This window comes from Cupressus sempervirens, chromosome 9 (assembly GCF_028749045.1).
Source record: "Cupressus sempervirens isolate cs-2001-9-10 chromosome 9, ASM2874904v1, whole genome shotgun sequence".
Lineage (NCBI taxonomy): Eukaryota > Viridiplantae > Streptophyta > Pinopsida > Cupressales > Cupressaceae > Cupressus > Cupressus sempervirens.
This window is the reverse complement of record NC_143126.1, coordinates 738,515,904-738,536,399: the sequence shown is the minus strand read 5'-3', so window position 1 is coordinate 738,536,399 and position 20,496 is coordinate 738,515,904.

Here is a 20,496-nt window from a genome sequence, read left to right as displayed (position 1 = left end):
TGGATCAATTGAATCTGCAAAATGAAGAAAACTTTCATAAACAAAATGGTAAAGCAGGCCTTGGATACAAGGAAGAAGGTGAATCCTCCAAACAGGGTACTCAAAAGAATCAAAGACCTACTTGTAGCCACTGTGGTAAGTTAGGTCATACATCTAACAGATGTTGGAGCAATGGAAAAGGAAAATTTAATGGAAAGTGCTACAATTGCAATCAGCATGGACACAAAGCCAATGAATGCAAAGAGAAACCAAAATTTGAAGGTAAATGTCACAAATGCCAAAAGCAAGGTCATAAGGCATCACAATGCAAATCCAAATCATTTAATCCAGCTGAACAACTTGTCAAACCAATATTTGGTTGAGACTACAACACTTGGTGCAGATGTCATTATTGTGGAGAATATGGTCATACTGGCATAAACTGTGCAAAGCATCACCTAAGAAAAAGGGATACCACTGTAAGATGTTATACATGTACAGAACTTGGTCATATATCTAAAAACTGCATGAACATAAAGAAAGTCGAGGATGAGAAGAAAATCAAAGTAGACAATATTCGGAAGCAAATGAAGCAGCAATGGATTCCTAAGTCTACCGAGCCAGATAATTCAAGTGATGGAATGGTCACTCAAGAAGTGAGTGACTCTACCATTTCCAATTAAGACTCATCAGGATAAGACCAGGACTGTATCTACAAAGCAATATCCTAAGCAGTCCTAGAATGAAAATATGATCAAATCAGTATTTTAGATACATCAGGATCATGGTCGGTACATGACCTTACCGAGCTCAGTCGGGTGCAATAAGGCTTCTTTCACCAAGTTGCACTTACCGAGCATGGTTGGTTCTTCTCTTACCGAGTTAAGGTCGGTTTAACCTATTTTCTTTTGGTCACCGAGTTGCAAAGTTTAAGCCGAGCTAGTGGATGACAGTCTGTTGATCGCAACTACCTCCATACTAAACATTAATGGTGAATTTTTCATCAAAAGGGCAGATTTCGACCTCATTTTTCACCGCGAATTCGAGATTTACACAAAAAAAAGGCTTTCAAGAGAGATCAAGTGATTTGAAGAGATTTCCCAGTGAAGTATTCTTACGAAACCTTTTCACTCATCGAGCAGCAATGGCATCCGCAAGCACCAGCAGCAGCAAGGCGAAGAAGGGTTCTGAAATGCTTGTGAATGGAATGGAATGGAAGGCACCTACGTTCAAGCTCGTTCCTTCCATCGCTGAATCGCTCAATCCCAATGGAGCTCAATCACAGATTCCACCCAAGGTACTCCTCGTGAATGACATTCGCGCTCATTTTAAGCGTGCTATTCAAGAAATAGGGACATTGGACATGGATAATGCCCTAGCGAAGTTATGTGTAAATGGTTCTCTCAAAATCGAGCACAAGAATTTGGAAACTAAAGGTTTGACTCACATCGCGCATATGCCTAGAAACTTCCAAACCAAATGGATTAGGTATATCTTGAGTCAAGTGCATAATGGTTAGTTGTGGTTGGAACAACCCGTTTTGATAACCAAGAAGATGATTCACAAAATCACGGGTCTCCTGATGCTCAGCAAAGCCAAAACCACCAAAACCCTAGGACAGGATGAGTTACAGAGGAAAACCCTAGCCGAGTGGGATGGTAGAGGTTTGAAGGTTAATACTGTAATAGATCTGGAACTAAGATTTGGCATACATATTATTGCATATAAGTTATATAGTTCCAGCAGGTTAAATAGTGTACCGTGTGAAGCTGTGGATTTGGCCCTGAAAATTGCAAAGAAGAATCTTGAGTTTGATCTGTCAAAAGTAATGTTGAAGCAGTTAAACAAGAACATGGATAGTATAAGGACATCGAAGAATAACCCCTATAAATTTGGATCTCTGTTAATATGTTTACTATTTTATGTACAAAAATTCTTTCCATCAAAGGGAACCGTAGAATGGAGAAAAGATGTCCCAATTTTGTATCAGATTAATGAGTTTATAGCAGAGATGGGAGAAAATTTTGATAGTATCATGGATAACTATTTTGAATACTTTAAGGAGAGGATGAATAATCGATTCAGAATTCCTCCTAGGCTTGTTGAAGAATACAAAGATGACATATGTTTTATGGTTGACTGTGACAAGGTGTACAGACAGGTAGTTAGACCCCGAGTTGCATGGGTGAAACCTCTTCCATATGAGGTAAATATTGATGAAACAAGGGATATCATTGAAGCACTGGTAAATGAGCCAGTAGACCCAAGGCAATGGATTTTTGGTACTTATGATGAAGCAAAGGCCAGAATTGAACTGGAAATCGAAATTCCACAGGCCATCAGCAAAGGTAAGAGGAAAGTGGCCAAACTAAAAACTGCAATGGGTCCTCTTATGCTCACCAAGGGAAAAGGTGAAGATAAAGAAAGTGAAGAAGAAGAAGAAGAAGAAGAAGAATCAGAAGAAGAGCAACCAGCAAAGAAGAAAGGCAAGGTAATCATTACCAAGCCCAAGAAGCAGCCTACTGCAGTATTTACTCGGAGGACAAGAAAAGGTATTCAGGAACCTGTATTGGTCAAGCCTGAACCTACATTCAAGAAAAGGCTCAAATAATTGGAAGAAGGAGCTGGCATCACAAATTTCAAGGCATTGAAATTTGAGACAAGGACTGATGCAGAGAAAATGCAGATTGAGGAACTGGTACTTAACAAAATGGAAAAATGGAAATACTCCCCAAACCAGATTGCTCCTCATATCTCTAAAGAACTACTTGAGAGAGTACACTCAAGATGGGAGTTAGCCACCAAGATGGTAAAAGATATATATGAGCAATCCCTGAAGAATCTTCGGCCTAGTCTCACTGGAGCAGAGGTAAAATCTGAATTGAAAACCTATGAAGGTAAAATGATGATCAGATTCCACACTTGTTTGATTTTGATCAAAGATATAGAGCATGTTGTAAATGATGCTACAAAAATGTGGAAAAACATCTATCATCTACATAAGCCCAGTGTAGACCCAGTAGAAATAAAGGATGATGACAGTAGCAGCAGCAGTGATGAATCAGATAGCGCTCCATCCATCACAGTTATACCAAGAGAGTTGCATGCAATGATGGAAGAGAAAGAGGAAGAAGACAAAGAGGAAGAAGCTGAAGAGGAAGATAAGGAGGATGATCCGGTAAAAATTGCAGCAGCAGTTATTGCATCCCTTCCTCACTCCCCAGCTAAACCTGTGACATCATCAAGGTTGGAGTCAGCTTCAGCAGGTTCATCTACACCAGATTTACCATCTACACCTGCCATATCTCAGCTCCAGGTATCATCAGTGGAAGTGACTACCACTTCATCTACCGAGCTGCATCCCTCTTCGTCTACCGAGCTGCACCCCTCTTCATCTACTGAGTTGGCCTCCTCAACTCCATCATCATCAGTTGGTATTGTTGTGAGTTCTCCAATTTTGACTACTCCAATTTGTTCTACAATTTTGTCACCATCTACTTTAGGCACAGTGAGCTTAGATACTATATTATTGAGTGTATCACCATTTTTGGCCAGTACTCAAATTTTTGACCCTGTACATACTCCTATTGGCACTCAACCCTCAAGCATCCCAGTTCTTACTACTAGTCCTTCTATCTCTACTGTTGTGTCTATTCCAAAGGTCAAACCAGTCATCTTAGAAGTCAAACAAAAGCAACCATTAAGACTTATGATCACTGGAAAGGAAATTCCTGAAGACATTGACTTGGACACAGAGATAGTAATTCCAAAGATTGACTTTGATAATGCTACCATTGAAGAAATGAGGTATGCTAGTCAACTTATTAAGAAAAAGGCTACTCAGATGCAGTTAAGATCGGAAAGGGATAAGGAATATAGGATAATTGAGGATGCCCGGAACATAATTACTGAGGCTATAGGTGTTGATGTTGATACTTCTCAACACATTTTGATTCAATTGGAAGAGGCAGTTAATAAATTCAATGAAGATGCCTCTGGACAAGAAAAGCTGATTGAGCGTGCAGCAAAGAAATTTGATAATAAGGTATTGGGGCACATTGTCCAGAACATTACAATAAATCAGGTTGCATTAACCTCATTTTTGGTAGATATGGAAAATTCTTTTAATAATGTAACATCTCTTTTTGCTAAGCTTTGTGATGTTACCGAGTACACTAAGGGAATAAGAGAGAAACTAAATAAAATTGATGAGGATCTAAAGGTCAGTGCATAGAACTTGAAGCTTGACCCCAGTTCAAGCTCATCTCATCACCTCAGGATCAAATTTTTGTCAGAGAAGCAGGCAGAGCTGTTGAGAGAAGAGGAAAGGATCTGATCTACATTGATAGATATACAAAACATGATCCTTCCCATCATGGATTCAATGCAGAAGCACATTGCACATTCAAAGACATTAATCCATGATAATAACTTCTCCATTGCAGACCATGTGATTGAACTTTCTGCTAAAGTTCAAGTAGCTCTTTCCACCTGCAAAATTTTGCAAGAGAATTGGGATAAGACTCTCCAGCTTATTCTTCAGGTACATTCAGAGTTCATCTCTCATTTTGGTGTTTCTATATAAGTATATATATTCTTTTATTCTTTGGCATTATTGTCAAAAAGGGGGAGATTATTGTTGGATATGTATACTATGGGTGAATAAGTGTTTTCGGAGAAATTGTACAAAGGAAGAGATATACATCTCATGTAAATACTGTATGTACATTCTATGGGGGAGTTGTATATAATGAAGCTATGTATATTCAGAATTAGTCATCAGCATGTTAGATAAATTTTGTCTCATAAGTGTTTTTGTCACTAATGCCAAAGGGGGAGATTGTTGGCATTATGATACATTTTTGTCATTAGTTACAACACTTATTGGATTCTGAATGCTTACCGAGCTCTTACCGGACATTCCTTTCTAAGCCAAGCTTTACCTAGTTCTCAGTGTTTACCGAGTGATTGAGGTGAACAAAGAAGTTAGTGTTTACCGAGTGATCGAGGTGAACAAAGCAGCCAGTGTTTACCGAGTGTTTGAGGTAAAGAAAGGAATCAATTTTGACTGAGTGAAGATTTACTTAGTATTGACCAAGAACTTCATGATAATCGAGCTCCTGAGGTTATCAGGGAAATTAATTTTACCAAGCTCAGACGGTTATCAAGGAAATTAACTATCACCGAGTCACAAGGTTCTATCGAGTGTTTCCTTTGATCACCGAGCTACAGTTCAGATAGAAGTGTTCACCGAGTGACATCTCTTCTACTGAGTCTCCAGTGGTTACCGAGTTCAGAACTACTCGAAGTGTTTAGTATGGACCGTGCCTTCACTTCTACCAAGTGCATGATGATGCCGAGTAATGCAGTGGACGCCGAGTATCAGAAGGACACCAAGTCAGTTCAGTGAACCCAAGTTTTTACCTTGGGCCGACTTTGTATAGAGATTTGCACTTGTTGTTTTGGCCGACCTTGCATGTATTGTTTATTTGGATGGTATATATATGCAATGTATTGTATCATTCAAATGTAATGGTAATGAATGAAAATGTGAAAGTGTGAAAGAAATACATGTGAGAGAAAGTATGTGTGCTGAGTTGTGAAGCTATTCAGCAAGGTCAAGTTTTGGAGCAGAAAAGTTTTATCTATCACATCAAGGTGAATCAGAGCATAGCGGATCTTATCAGCAATCAGTTGTAATCAGATCCACTGTTTCATTCTAACAGGTGAATCAGTTTTTGTAAATCCTTTAACAAGGTAGACTTAATAGTCTTTTGTAAATCTCCTAACAGAGTGTATACTTTATTGTATGTTTGTAAATCCTCTAACAAGGTGGATCTAGCAATCCTTTGTGCTCCTAACAGGGCAGATCACCAGAAGTGGTCATTGTAAGCCTTAATCGGCCAACTTCATACTGCAGTAACGAAGCTTTGTGGGTTTCATCCCCACCCCAGTTTTACTTTCTATTTGGAAGGTTTCTGGGTCACCAAATCTGTGTGTTCAAGTGTTGCAAATGATTTTGTTTCATGCTTACAGTAGGTTACTTGGATGAATGGTGAATATATTAGTATGCAGTTTTATTGTTTGAAATTTTAAAAGTTACTGATTCACCCCTCCCCTCTCAGTAACTTGTCATATCTTGAATATTTCCAACATGTACAAGGTCAAAGAAGAGGAAGTCAGAATGGTTGTCTTAAGTATGTATCAATATAAAGCCTCTAGTCTTAATGGGTTTCCTTTTTCTTTATTCTAGGAATTCTCAAACATTGTCAAGAATGTCATTATCCATGTTGCCCCTAATTTTTTTAGGATGAGAAAGTTGTTGAAGGAACTTAACCAGACCTTTATTGTTCTAATTGCCAAGATGGATCACCATTAGAGACTAGAAGACTCCAAACCCATCAAATTTTATAACAGAACATATAAGGTTCTTGCTAAGGTTATGGTGAATCACATCAAGCCTCTCTTGGACAAATTCATTGGCCCCTTTTAGAATGGCTTCATGTCTAAAATGTAGGTTCTTGATGTAGTTATACTAACCCATGAGGTAATATACTCTATGGAAAGGCCTAAGAAACTAGGCATGGCACTTAAAGTGGACATTTCCATATCTTATGATAAGGTCAAGTGTGAATTCCTCTTTGCTCTTCTTGCCAAGCATGGCTTTAATGAGAAGGTTAATAGTATTATAAAAAAAAAATTTACTTTTGTTACTTTCTCGGTGAGCATTAATGGAGCCCCTAGAAATTTTTTCTCTTCCCCTCAAGGTCTTCACCAAGGTGATCCCCTATCTCCATAAATTTTTATTATTATAGAAGTGCTAAGTAGAAATTTAGTTTCTTTAACTAACTGTGATAGAATCAAGGGCATTATACATACCTTGCAATGCAGCCAACAAATCATACAATAGTTTTATTGATGATACCTTCTTATTCAGAATCTCCTCCATCCATGAAGCAAAAGAATGGAAAGACACCCTAAATCAATATGCATTGATCTCTGGTGAATGCATAAATTACCAGAAAAGAAAAGTCCTTTTCCTTAACACCATTACTAGTTTGAGATTAAAGGTGATAGGTATTCTTGGCTGCCAAGAGGCATCCCTCCTTGATACTTATCTTGGTCTACCACTTATAATAAAGGAAGTCTAAAATCATATTTGGAAAGAAAAAATCTTGAGTAATTCTAAGAAACTCCAAGTTCTCTCAACCTTCCTATAGGGCATCATAGTGTATTTCCTCTCCATTTTCAAAATATTGAGCAAGTTGATAGACATTATTGACAAAATCTAGTGGAACTTCTTGTGGTCTAGAACTGAAGAGATGTCAAGAATGAATTTGGTTAGCTAGGAGAAAGTCAATCATCTAAAAACTCTTGGTGGTCTAAATTTAATATGGATAGGACACTTGAATAAGGCCCTATTAACCAAAATTGGTTAGAAATTTGTGAGCTCCTAAGCCAACTGGTGTAACGTTGTCAAGGCTAAATATCTTAGAGGATTTTCTTCCCACCAATTCCCTTGGGCACATGTTCTACCCCAAGGATCCAAGATCTAGAATAATGTGGTTATAACTAGAAAGATCGTGATAAAGTGGTGTCATTGGAATATAGTAAATGATAATTCCATTGGCTTTTGGGAGGATCAATGAATTCATTATAAACTACTCATGCATACTAAGTTTTTACCTCTATGTGAGAGTTGTACTATACTATATGGCTCTTGGATTCAAAATTTTATTACACTTGATAGTTAATGGGTTACTTTCCATAACTTTGAGTCTGTGGAGTTGGGAAATTCCTAGGAGCTATATGACCTTCTCCATACCTATAGGATCCTCCTCAATCTAGTTGAGGACTCCTTGGTGTGGAAACTCACACCATCGAGGGATTTTATAGTTATTTCTTCTTATTTTTGTTGTATAGGGGGGAGGTGGCCCAGGATGATTGGAGAAGATCCCAGCACCATTGGATCCTACCAAAGATAAACTTCTTTTGGTGGACAAATTTACATGGGTCGATCCTCACTTTTGATAACCTCTAGCATAGAGGGTGTCAACTCATTAGTTGTTGTGTTTTATATCTCCAAGATGTAGAATCTATTTCACACCTACTTAGGCACTAATCCTTTTCCACTATTCTATGGAGGGAAGTAATTTACCTATGGGAGGTCCATTGGTGTATAAAGAGTAAATTGAAGAAAATTATTCATTCAAATGGTTTGGATGCTCACCCATATCTCAAAAAATTGTAGTTGATTACCCCCCCATATGTTACTTGGTACATCTGGAAGGAAAGGAATAATAGGATCCTAAGGGAACAAGCCACTACTAGTTTTGGGGTGGCCTAGAAGATTATTAGGCTCATTAAAGAATGCAATAGGATATGGTGTTGGAAGCCTCCCCCTCCCCCCCAAACTCCCTAGGTAGACTAGATATGAAATGGACTTTGGCTTGGAATGTTGACTCAATCGTGGCACAATTTGACAATTCAAAAGTCTTTGCAAGGAAGAAGATGATGTGACACCCACCCCCTTTGTCTTGGTTTAAAATAAACTTTGATGGTTCAACCATGATGGGCAAAACCACAATGGGAGGTGTCCTTCATAACAACATGAGAAGTATGGTAGTTTCCTATATTGGAAACTATGAGGGAGACTCTAAAAGTGAAGGTAAAGCTCTAGCACTCCTATGGGGGTTGAGAATTGCAAGAGCTTGAGGAATCAATAAGTTGACTATTGAGGGGGACTCTATACTAATCGTTAAGGCTACTAAGGGAGAGTGTTGATGCAACTAGTCTATTAAAATCATAATCAATGAAATCTAAAGTTTGATGTAATATTACCATGAGATCCAAGTTTCACACATATATCAGGAAGGGAATAGCATGGCAAATGAGCTAGCCAAATTCGGCCATGGTGTCATGAGATTAGTTGAATGGGAGGATATCAGATTATTCCCATCATCAATGCAAGTGTTTATGGAAAGGGAGCATACTTTCAATAATTCCATATGAATAATTAGAACAGATGGCAAGTTCATTTTTTTGCTTGGGCATGAGGACAGGACGCTCTACAAAGGTCTTGTTTGGAAAGGTTGCATGATGATATCCATTAATTTTTTGTCTACCATGAGTATTGATTAGTACTAAAAGGGATGTAGAGGGGGCATTTAGCAAGACATAGAGAATGGCCTAATAATTGAAATGACAAGTTGCTAAATTCTCACACAAAATACAGATGACATTACCCATTTATAGATGGAAAGAGATCACTCATGTGTGCTATGTGTTGTGGTTCCACAACACATGCCCCATTCCCTACTTCTAAATGGGGACCCCCTAATTTATTTTTAGACTCCTAGACTCACATTTCAAGATTCAAGAAAGTGTTAAAGTTAGAAAATCATAAAATATCAAAAAAATCGAAAAGTCAAAAAACCAAAAAAATTTAAAAATTGAAAAAAATTTAAATTAAAATTTAAAATTTAAAATTTAAAAGAAAAGAAAAGAAATAAAATATATAATAATTATGTGCAGGTGCAGGAGAGGTGAGATCCATGCACCTGCACAAGGCCATGGATGGGCAAGGGTTTATAAAACCCCCCACTACCCAGCCTCAACACTTTATGATTTTTCATTTTCAATCTTTTTGCTTCACCGAGTGCACAAAAGTAAAGACATTATTGGGTAAACTATGTGCCCTTTGGTGCCATGCTTGGCACAACCTATGAAACCCATACGTTGCATGCTCTTTGGCATCACCCCATGCTCTATGGCACCACCCCATGCTCTATGGCACCACCATGCACCCTTTGGCATTATCAGCTCTACCCATGCTAACACATTGTGTTGCTCCCATCGCACCCACTGCTTCCCCACCACTCATGTTGTTCCTGCCACTACGTGTGTGCTTTGCACCCACGGTCCTAAAATTCTATCGTGCACATGATTTTGCCCATAGCGTCAAAACTCCACCAAATGTGTGCCTCCCTCCACAGGTTGCGCTCAGCATAAAACCCTAACTACCCACTACTTCCCCTACATGCACCACTCCCTTCACATTGGCATCCCCTCATGTTCACTCTTTTTCCCCACACTTGTGCATTTCTCCACCCCACCTTTATAAAACCCAAAAGATAAAAGAATAAATTTAAAAATAAAATAATAATAAAAATTAAAAATTAAAAATTAAAAACAAAAAATAATAAAATAATAATGAAAAATATAAATAGAGTGAAAAAAAGATTTGAAAAATAAATTAAGGCACCCAATTTGTGTGTTTCCTTTTTTTCTTTATGTTTATTTTCTTTTCTTTCACTAGTGAAATTTAAGGCATCTGTGATTTTATTTCCAAATTTTATTATTGACCTAATGATCATTTTTCTTGTGTCGTGCAAAGATTAAATGTAATCCACATCTGGAATGGCACCCAAGCCCATCATATTCAAGTTTCAAGGCATACCATCAAAATCAAGGTTCCATGACGATCATGTAGAAATTAGAGATATTGACTTGGGACATACAGACCTAGGTGACTTCCTCAGAATACACAATAAACCCACTAAGGAATCCACACTGATATCTACCTTGATACGTTCTAGGTTGGTGAGCACAACTTTGCATCCTGTATTAGTATAGTTAGAAAAATTGATCATGGCTCTGGCACAACACTTTATTTCTAAGGAGAGAGTAGTTAAGAGTGTCACTAAAGAAGTTGCGATGGACTTGTGACTTGAAAACATTAAGAGGGTTTTCCATCTCCCAAGGACAGACCAATTCAATAGAATTTCTTATGAGATAGCATAGAGATGGTACAAGGAGCACCAGAAAGAGGTGATGGAAATCATTCAATCCTCCTACCTCCTTTAGAAGAATCCTTCAGGCAAGATTATAAGGAAACTGGACATGACTAGGGGATACATGAAGGATGACATTGGATACTCCATTATCCTTTTGAGTAGAGTCATGGGCTTACCAATGGCTGGCCACCTCAGCACCTTCATGATCAATTTGATTGAGACAATCAAGATGACTAGGATGCCTCTAGACTAGGCTACCAATCCAAATGAGAACTTGTGTGAGAAATTGGGAATAGTGAAGGAGAAGAAGTTATCTATGACTTCTTACATGGTGCATCTGCTTACATCAAGGGCCACAAACTATCCTAGTTTATACAGGAAAGGTAGTATGCAAGATTCTAATGCCTGGCCCTACATTGTCTACCCTCACTTGGTGAGGAAGAAGTTCTCTACATAGAGCAAGGAATACATAATCATTAATGACACATTTATCTTTGTAGTCATTCAATTCATCAAGGGTGATTATGCAAAAAGGTTATCTGAAGAAGCAAAAGAATAGATAATACCTCTTGTGGCCTACTTTATCTAGTTCAAGACATTAACATATTTGTGGGTAGTTGGTGCTAATATCAACCACAAGAAGCTCCCCAAATATCCAAGTGCTAATCTAGTGCTATTGGAGATTTCCCAATAGATTGAATCTACATATGAAAGGTTAAAGAGATAGAGGAGACCCTATTGGACATGGCCCCTAGTCATTGGACCATATCAGGTAAAATGGAAATAGGATATTGTGTCTTTCGATCGAGAATGGGTGAATTATCCACTCAAGGAGTATAACTCCTCTAGGATCCATTTTGATAACATCAAGAGAGTGGCGAGTTTGGCTAGCAAGGAGTTCCATCACGAGGATGCCATAGAAGATCATTGGATGAATGCCACAAATGACTATATTTTTGCATAAGGGACTATTGTAGGATGACTTTGTATCTAGTAGAAAAGGCTCTCAAGCTCAACATCCTTGAGAAAATAAGGCAACAAGATTCACAAGAGCTATTGCACCCTCTATTTAACTTAGACAAAATAAGAGAGAGGCCTATCATGAATGCTAAGGTTGATAGGGAGAAGGATAAAGATATTAATCATCGAGCAAGGGATGTAGTCAAAATAACCAAGGATTTGATCAAGAAGCCTTTTCAATTTGAACCAATGCCTAACATGGTTATTTCCATCCTCAATCCTACCCTAATAGAGGTAGAGGGAGGAAAGTGCCAATTTCTACTGTTGTGACTGAGTCTCCTATCTAGCCAAAAAAAATATACCTACATGATCATCCACTTGGATACTATCATCCTCTACAGAGGAAGGGAAGAACAAGAGAAAAAGGACCTCCCCTAAGAGGACTCAAATAGAATAAGGTGAAGCACAAGTGCCTTCCTAGCAATAGGAAGAGAGTGTACAAGAGTTTGAGGATACTAGAGCTACTCAGGTCCAAGATGACACTCAATTGCCTCCTTTTATGCCTACCCAATCAAAAGAGGGAGAGAGTTAGCAAGTTACCATTCCTCCTTCACACAAAGAGCTAGCATCCCCTTCTACCTCCACAAAACCAAAGAGAATCAAGATCAAAATGAAGAGAAGGAAAAGGCTGACTAGAAGAATGGTGCCTTGTCATTTTGTTCCTAAAACCATTCCAAAAGACAAAGAGGAGGAAGAAGATGAGATAGAACAAGAAGAGCACCTACCCCTACAGAAAAGAACCTGGCTAGCTAGAGCTATAGAAAAGGAGAAGAGGAAAAGTACCATGGGTGTATTGCCATCCACCCCAACACAACCCTTAAAAGTCTCTTCTTCTGAACATGAAGTACAACAGTGGCTGGATGAGTAGGATGACGAAGGTGATCATGTTTTTAAAATGATAGATTTTGATTTTATGTCCATTGGTATAGAATTAGTTAGGGATAAGATCAAGGATACCCCTACAGGTGAACCTCAATAAGAAGATTGGACGCAAATGTTGACAGATTCATAGGGTCCTAATCTTACTCCTCCATCTCCATCACAAGTCATGGTGGTAGATAAGGGCTCAGATACCCCTTTGCCCCAAAATTCAGAAGGAACCATCAAAGGAAGGGGAACTAGAACAAAGGGCCATCAATGAAGTGTTAAGGGAGGAAAAAATGGTTGAATATTCTCAACAACCTTCTCAAAACACTGAGGTGCAATCTACTTGGTCCACTGAAATAAAGGTCATAGAAGAGGATCTCTTGCAACAAAAAATAACTTTGAGGAGTGATAAGGGGAAGAAGGTAGTAGAAAAAACTCATTCATCTTCAAGAAGATGGTCTTCAGATGAGCACATTGTGAAGTGGTTCCAAAAGGAAGTAATGAGCACTGCTAGGCCCAAATTAAATGCTTTAGAGGAAGACATTTTTGAGATTGTAGAGATTTTGAATAAGCCAGAGTCCCTGACACATGAGGCAATCCCAATGGCATTTGTCACTAGTATGTGGAACTAGGAATTATTTGCACAAGTGATTGTCCCTCCTGAAGATGTAGATGTAGAAAGCCTTGGTCCTAGGGATCATTAGCTCAAGGAGACCAAGCTTGGAAGACCTACATAGGATACAACGTGATTAATGTTGACCATGGGAATAAAAGAAGTATTGAAGAGAATGGGGTAGGATGAGGTTGAACTACAAACACTTTGAAGATAGATCAAGATCCTAAAGGGATATTTGGTTGAAATGGTTGGTCCTGTTGATCTTGAGAACCTAGAGGATACATTGAACACTATTCTTAGAGAAGGGGGAGTGGTGCATATCAATCTATCTATGAAATCCTATCAGTAGTGGCAAGAAATTTTTGAGGAGAAAGGTATCCTAATTATTATGAGAAATTTGAAGCTGGTGCATGCTACGTAAGAGAACATGAATAAAATTGTAGCAATTTTGAAGCATGACTTTAGTATCATGGATGAAGAAAAGGCTTGGAGTAAAGATTTACAAACTTTGCAAGCCATAAAGGGGCAAAGGTACCAGATTTTGATTCATGTATATACATGAGAAGAATTAGATATGATCAATGATTGGATAGAAAAAATAATAGATAGCAATAAAGTAACATAAACATTACATGAGGAGATTCATCAGCTCAAGGACCAAGCTGAAAAGTGAATTTTGGAAGTAGAGAAAAACTGTAGTGATGCATGCTTGGATATTTTTGAACTAAAGATTTTTGTACGAGAAAAACTATTACATATAGAGACAGTGGTAGAAAATTTTAGGAAGATTTTTGTGGATGCTGCTAATGATGAAGATATCCAACAAGCCTTCAAAACTAAAGAAGCATTGCTAGAATTGGATACCAAACTTGGGGATTTTGCTGACACCCGAATTGATGTCGACAATTATAGACAAAAGGTTAAGGATAAATATGAGGCTTTAGATCTACAAGATCTGGCTAAAATTACTAATATTATAAAGAAATTAAAGGGCAAACATCAAAACATAGCTTTGAGATGAAGAAGAACAAAACCCAGATGCCAAAATTTCAATTTTGACACTAATTAAAATTTTAAGAGTTTGGACAATTTTGAGGTGCATAGCTCCATAGGCATATAGCTCCATAGTTCCCCAGGTCCATAGATCCATAGGTGAACATTTTCAAAAAAATTCTACCAGTAGTCAACTACTAGTTCCAAAAATAGAGCTTCTCATGCATCGAAAACACATTATGATGACAGTTTAACTCCTACAAATGCCTTGTGAAGGAACAACTTCCATTTTTGGCACTCCTAGACACTTCCACTTAGACTTGGAGCCTTCTGTCTCATATTTATTTGTTTATAAACATATAAAAGGCTCAAGCATCCAATTAATGAATGAAAATATGGGTGGAGTCTTACCTAGCACCAATTAGATTGTAGTTTGTATATAATTAGTTTATATTGTTAATTAAAAGCATTTTATTCTATGAAGATATCTATCACTCTCAACACAAATTGAGGAGACAATTTCTTATAAATACCCCATTGTAATATGTAATGAGGGCCACCATTATTTTGCAAAAAATTTATGGTTTCGGTGCTTGCATTGGGAGCGTAGTAATTCTTGCCTAAATGTGTCATTGTTTTGTGGATTTATTTTGATGAAATTGTGATTAACCCAAAGGTTTATTTCTTTTTTTCTAGTTGTGAATTTCATTAATTCTAGTGTTTATTATGGTATCAACCAATTGTGCTACATAACTAGCTTGAGAAAAAATCATATAATTGTGCTTGCATAACTTTTCATCTCACATGAGCACACTTTTGGTGGCCTTGTGAAATAATGGAGGGTAAAACATCATATGCTCACCAAATTTCTCATCGATGATTACATTAGTGGAATTAAGGAAGTGCTACTCCTTCTTTTATTGGTTGTTTATTGATCTCTTTGAAAGCTTAACTCGCAGTGTGTCGTTCTCCATAATTTATGTCCATTAGAAATTTCAATTTCATGTTATTTGCTTTCAATTTTTGTTATTTTCTTTGCTACCCCCTTTTGTTAGAGAAGGAATTTATAATAGTTGCATTGTTAGATTGCATTCATCATAAAAATATAAAAATACAAAAATATAGTTCTTTTAGTGTTGTTTTGAAGTATCGTGTAGATTCTTCATCTCATTCTGAAATCAAAACATACCAGCAAAGGCCTCCTTGTGAACAATCTCATTTATCTTCAACTGAGGGGCTTTTGGTACATCACAAGACAACCCAAAACCTAGGAGATGATTCACAAAATCAACTTTTCAAGAGAGAAATTCACAAGAATTCTTGTCACTTAGCATTGTGGATAATGATAGCTCAATAGAAGTGGTGCTAGAAGGAGGGATACACTTTTCATTCTCGGAAAAGGAAGGAAAATTTGCCAAAGTTTCAAAATTCTACACCTTTTTTTTGCAAAATCTACGCTTTACACAAGTTCAATTTTTTAAAAAAGTTTTTTGAGAAATTTAGGTGCACAGGTCCATAGCTCCATAGGTCTATAGGTATGTAGATCCATAGCTACACAAGTACACAAGTGCACACAACTTTATGGTTGACAAAATTCAATGGGGTGAGAAAGTGTGCTTGTACAGAGGTGCACTTTTTCTAGAATTGATGCAAACTAGAGGGTTTCAATCCAGAATTCCCTTTTCAGCGAGCATTAAGGTCTTCACCAAGGGCACACAAGTTTCTTGAGCTTACCCACTTCTACAAACCACACAATGATAAGGGAGTACCTTGAATCCAATCACTTCCATTTGAACTTTCATCATCTTTGTCAACCCCACCTCCACTCCAACCACCTAGTGGACCACCACATACTCCCATAGTTCCTCCTCCATAACAACCACCTTTAGGCCCACCAAATCCTCTAATGGCCTTCTTCACAAATGTAGTAGACTCACCAATAAAATTGAGAGGTGTCATGACCTCCCTAAGAATCTCGAGAGTATTTTTCCAAGGTTCATCTATGGAGAAACTTGAACTATTAAAGAACACATTAAAATTTTCAAAGAAATTTGCAATCAAAAGCAGATTTCCAATGATGATGCGGTCCTTCAATTATTCCCCTACTTTTTAGGGGAAGTTACTTAAAATTGGTATGTCAATTTGCCTCCTAGATGTATTAGAGATTGGAATACTTTCTAGAAAATGTTCCTAGAGCAATTTAAAAAATTCAGCAACCTAGCAATGATTTATCAACAATTCATATCAATCAGAAAGGACCCAACTGAGATAGTTTCCCATTTCAACCATCACTTCCATATGGCATATCCCAAGCTGGAGGCACCATATACTATATAAATTGAATTAGTGATTCAAATTTATCTAAATGCCATGGACCCACTTATAGCTATCTTTCTGAGAAGGCTTCCTATAGCAAATATCAATACATTAGAGAAGGTTTTTGCAAAAGAAATAACTTTCACCAAGAAAGCCAATCCTAAAGGAGGAGGATTGATGCTCCCACCTCAAGCCATCATGACACCACCAACATACCCAGTTGGAGCACCTACTATGCCTAGCCCATTTGTACCAAAAAATCTAGTTCCACTACAATAGGCACCTGCTCCATAAAACCTTACATTGACTTATCCAAGGTATGAGCCTCCTAAGACCACTTTCTTCAAGAAGAAGGAAATGGTTCCTATAGAAACTGACAATAACTTCATTTTAGAATTTGATCAAATGAAAAGAACTATATCATAAATGAACAACGAATTGACTCATCTTAGGTTGTCACAAGGAAAAAATAATAACTTTCAAAGAAACAATTTTGGTCCCTACAACCACAATTATGGCCAAAGTTACAACATAAACTTCAATGGAAATAACAACAATGCAGGAAACAATAATGGGGGAAACAACTTCAATCCTCATGATCACAACAATGGCTTTCAAAGATAGAACCGATAGTGGAACACACGTCCCAATAATGGAAGTATTCCTACTGATAACAACAACAACAACATTTAGTATGCTGATGTCAATTAGTATGATGACGATCATAGTACACCTAGCAATGACATTTCACACTATAATGGGAACCCAAAAATGGCTCAAAGCTCTTACGAAAGTGATAATCCTACTCCCATGTAATTTAATTCCATGTTGTTGGAATCCTATGAATCTACGCAAAAGCCATAAGAAGAAAAATTGGTCAATGAAGAATTCTCATTTCCATATAGCCAAGAACCTAACTTTTAGCATGAAGAAATGTTTTCCTTTCGTAGCGATAATTAGAATACATACAACTTGAGAAGTAGAAAGGAACCTTTGAAAAATGGGATTCCTCCAACACTACAACCAACTCCTCTTGATTCAAAGGCAAGTAATAATCCAACACTAGTTAAACCACCCACTATGGGGAAACCAAATCACAACATAGCCAATGTGCAAACAATATTGAAAAATCCTGCTTGATCTACTAAGAAGTATAGTGTGGTGGAAGATTTGAAACAAACAAAAGCCAATATGTCTATGTTTGACATGTTACAAAATAGTCCATGAAAAATTGAGGTGCTCATGAAGACTCTAGACCATATAAAGACTCCTCACAATGCGAATACCACCCCTCAAAAGGTGGTGTCACAACAAGTTAAAGCTATAGAGGCATTGCCCACCATGTTCAAAGACAAGGTCGAGGTGCCCCTATTTTTAATCAATATAAGGATATAGGGGGAAAATATTCATAATTTCCTTATTGATTCAGGAGCTTTATGCAATTTTATACCTTATCCATAGCACAAAATCTAGGGGTTACCCTCAAATCTACTAACCGGGTACTGATATAGTTGGAAAAAATAGAGGTCAAAGTCATAGGTGTATTGAGAGATGTGCAGATACAGTTGACAATTGACCCTTGAATTCAAGATGTCATTGATATACATGTGGTTGATATTCCTAAAATGTACAAATTACTCCTCAGTATAGAATGGACAAAGTTTTTAACGGGGTGGTTTTCCATAGATTTCACCCAACTTTGGTTGCCATGGAAAGTTTCAAATAATAAAATAAAGATAGATGCAGAGCCCAAGTTAAAAAAGATGATTACTGATTATAATGCCCCTAATGAGGTGGCTTTTTTGCAAATAGAACTAGGCTCCTATAAGGTCATGGTTTTTTATACTATGTCAATTGCAAAACCAAATGATGAAGAAATGGACTCCACGATTTCAGCCCCAAAGGATGAGGTCATAACACAATTCATAGACTAGATGATGGCTAACCTACAATGTTTGGGGGAAGAGGTCAATCCCAATATTTTCCTCGTTCTAGGATTTTGTCAATTGCATAAAGTTAGTAATTCTGAGTTCAAATTTTGATCATGTCAAGAAGTTGTTTCTCAAGTGTTGACCCAATTGGTCAAAGTAAAGAAATTTGATGATCCACAAAAGGAACCTAGCAAAAATCAAACTCCTACAAATGTGTCTACTATTGTTGAAGAAATTGAAGGGGAAACTAAGTATTTGAATGCATCATATAGTGATACCTCTTCTAATGGCAGAATTTTATCCTCTCTCCCACCCGAAATGATCAAAGTACAAAGGATAAGAAGGTACATAAAAGGTCAGGGATGGACTTCAATGGTCATGTGTCCTCTGCCAAAAGTTGAGGAAATTTGAGAATTGATAGGGGAAATTTAGGAAAAACAAGAAAAACACACACCTCCTCTATCAAGTATTTGCAATGATGAATTGTCGAGTCCACCTCCTGGAAAATTACAATGGGTTCCTAAGAAACAATCCTTTAAAACTCAAACAAAAGAAAAATTCAGAATGAACAAACATAACGTCAAAAGACCCAAAGAAAACTCAATTTGAACTCTTTTCTTTGATGGTTCCAAGTGTAAATTGAGAGCTAGTGTAGGTATTGAGCTAGTTCATCCAAAGAATAAATCTTTCTACCCATCATACCAATTCAGATGCACTAACAATGTTGTAGAATATGAAGCCCTAATTCAAGGACTTCTCTTCACACTTGAGAAAGGAGTTACAACTCTCATCATCAAAGGAGACTCTCAATTGGTTATTGAACAAGAAAAATCATTGTACTCTTGCAATGATAAAAGATTGATTGCTTATAAAAAAAGGGTATGGGACTTGTTAAATGAATTTCAAGCCTTGAATATAAAGCCTATTCCAAGAAGAAAGAACATGGTAATTGATGCCCTTTCTATCTCAGTGATCACATTACAACCTATTGAAGGAACAAAGTAGAAATAGTTTTTAGTTGAATTACTTGCTGCTCCATCTATCCCAGACAATATCACAAACTTTTAAGTTTTTTAGGGTGATCATCACATATTATAATTTATCATGTGTAGTGGTCACTTTAAAGGATAGGAAATAGATAACACCCCTAATGATGGATCAGACGATCTTGAAAATCAATAGGAAGATAGAATCTTGAATCTAAAGACCAATACTATTCCTAAAGGGATGGTTGAATTATAAGATATCTTTGATTATGATGAATTGGTACTCAATAAAATAATTTTAGAAGAAAAAGGGACTGATAAGTGCAATTCATACAATTTAGGAATAGAAGATGATCCAAGGTGGCAAAGATCATAAAAGCATGCAGTTTGTAGAAGAGCGAAGACATGCTTAAACTACTCATTGAATATAAGGATTTTATTTCTTGGAGCTATGAAGATCTAAAGATGTATGATCCTCAGATCATTATGCATTATATCTATCTCAAACTAGATGTCGAACCATTTCGACAAAGGAAGTGACCAATTAATTCCATCCTCGAACCTCTAATATTGAAAGAAGTCAAGAAATTGTTGAATGCAAAAAATATCTTCCCTGTTTGTCACTCTACATGGGTGGCTAATCTAGTTCCTATACAAAAATGTACTAGAGAGATTCAACTTTATTTATATTTTTGCAATTTGAACTTAGCTTGCCAGAAGGAAAATTACCCATTGCCCTCATTGGATGAGGTCTTACAGATTGTGAATTGTTCAAAAATGATGTCTTTCTTGGATGGATATTCTAATTATGATCAAGTAATGGTTGAATAGGAAGATAGACTAAACATCACCTTTATGACAAAATGGGGAACCTTCACCTATAGGAGAATTCCATTCAGATTGATTGATGTAGGAGCTACATTTCAGCATGCTATGGATAAACCATTCAAGGGATTGATTAATAGATGTATAGTTATTTACACGGATGATTT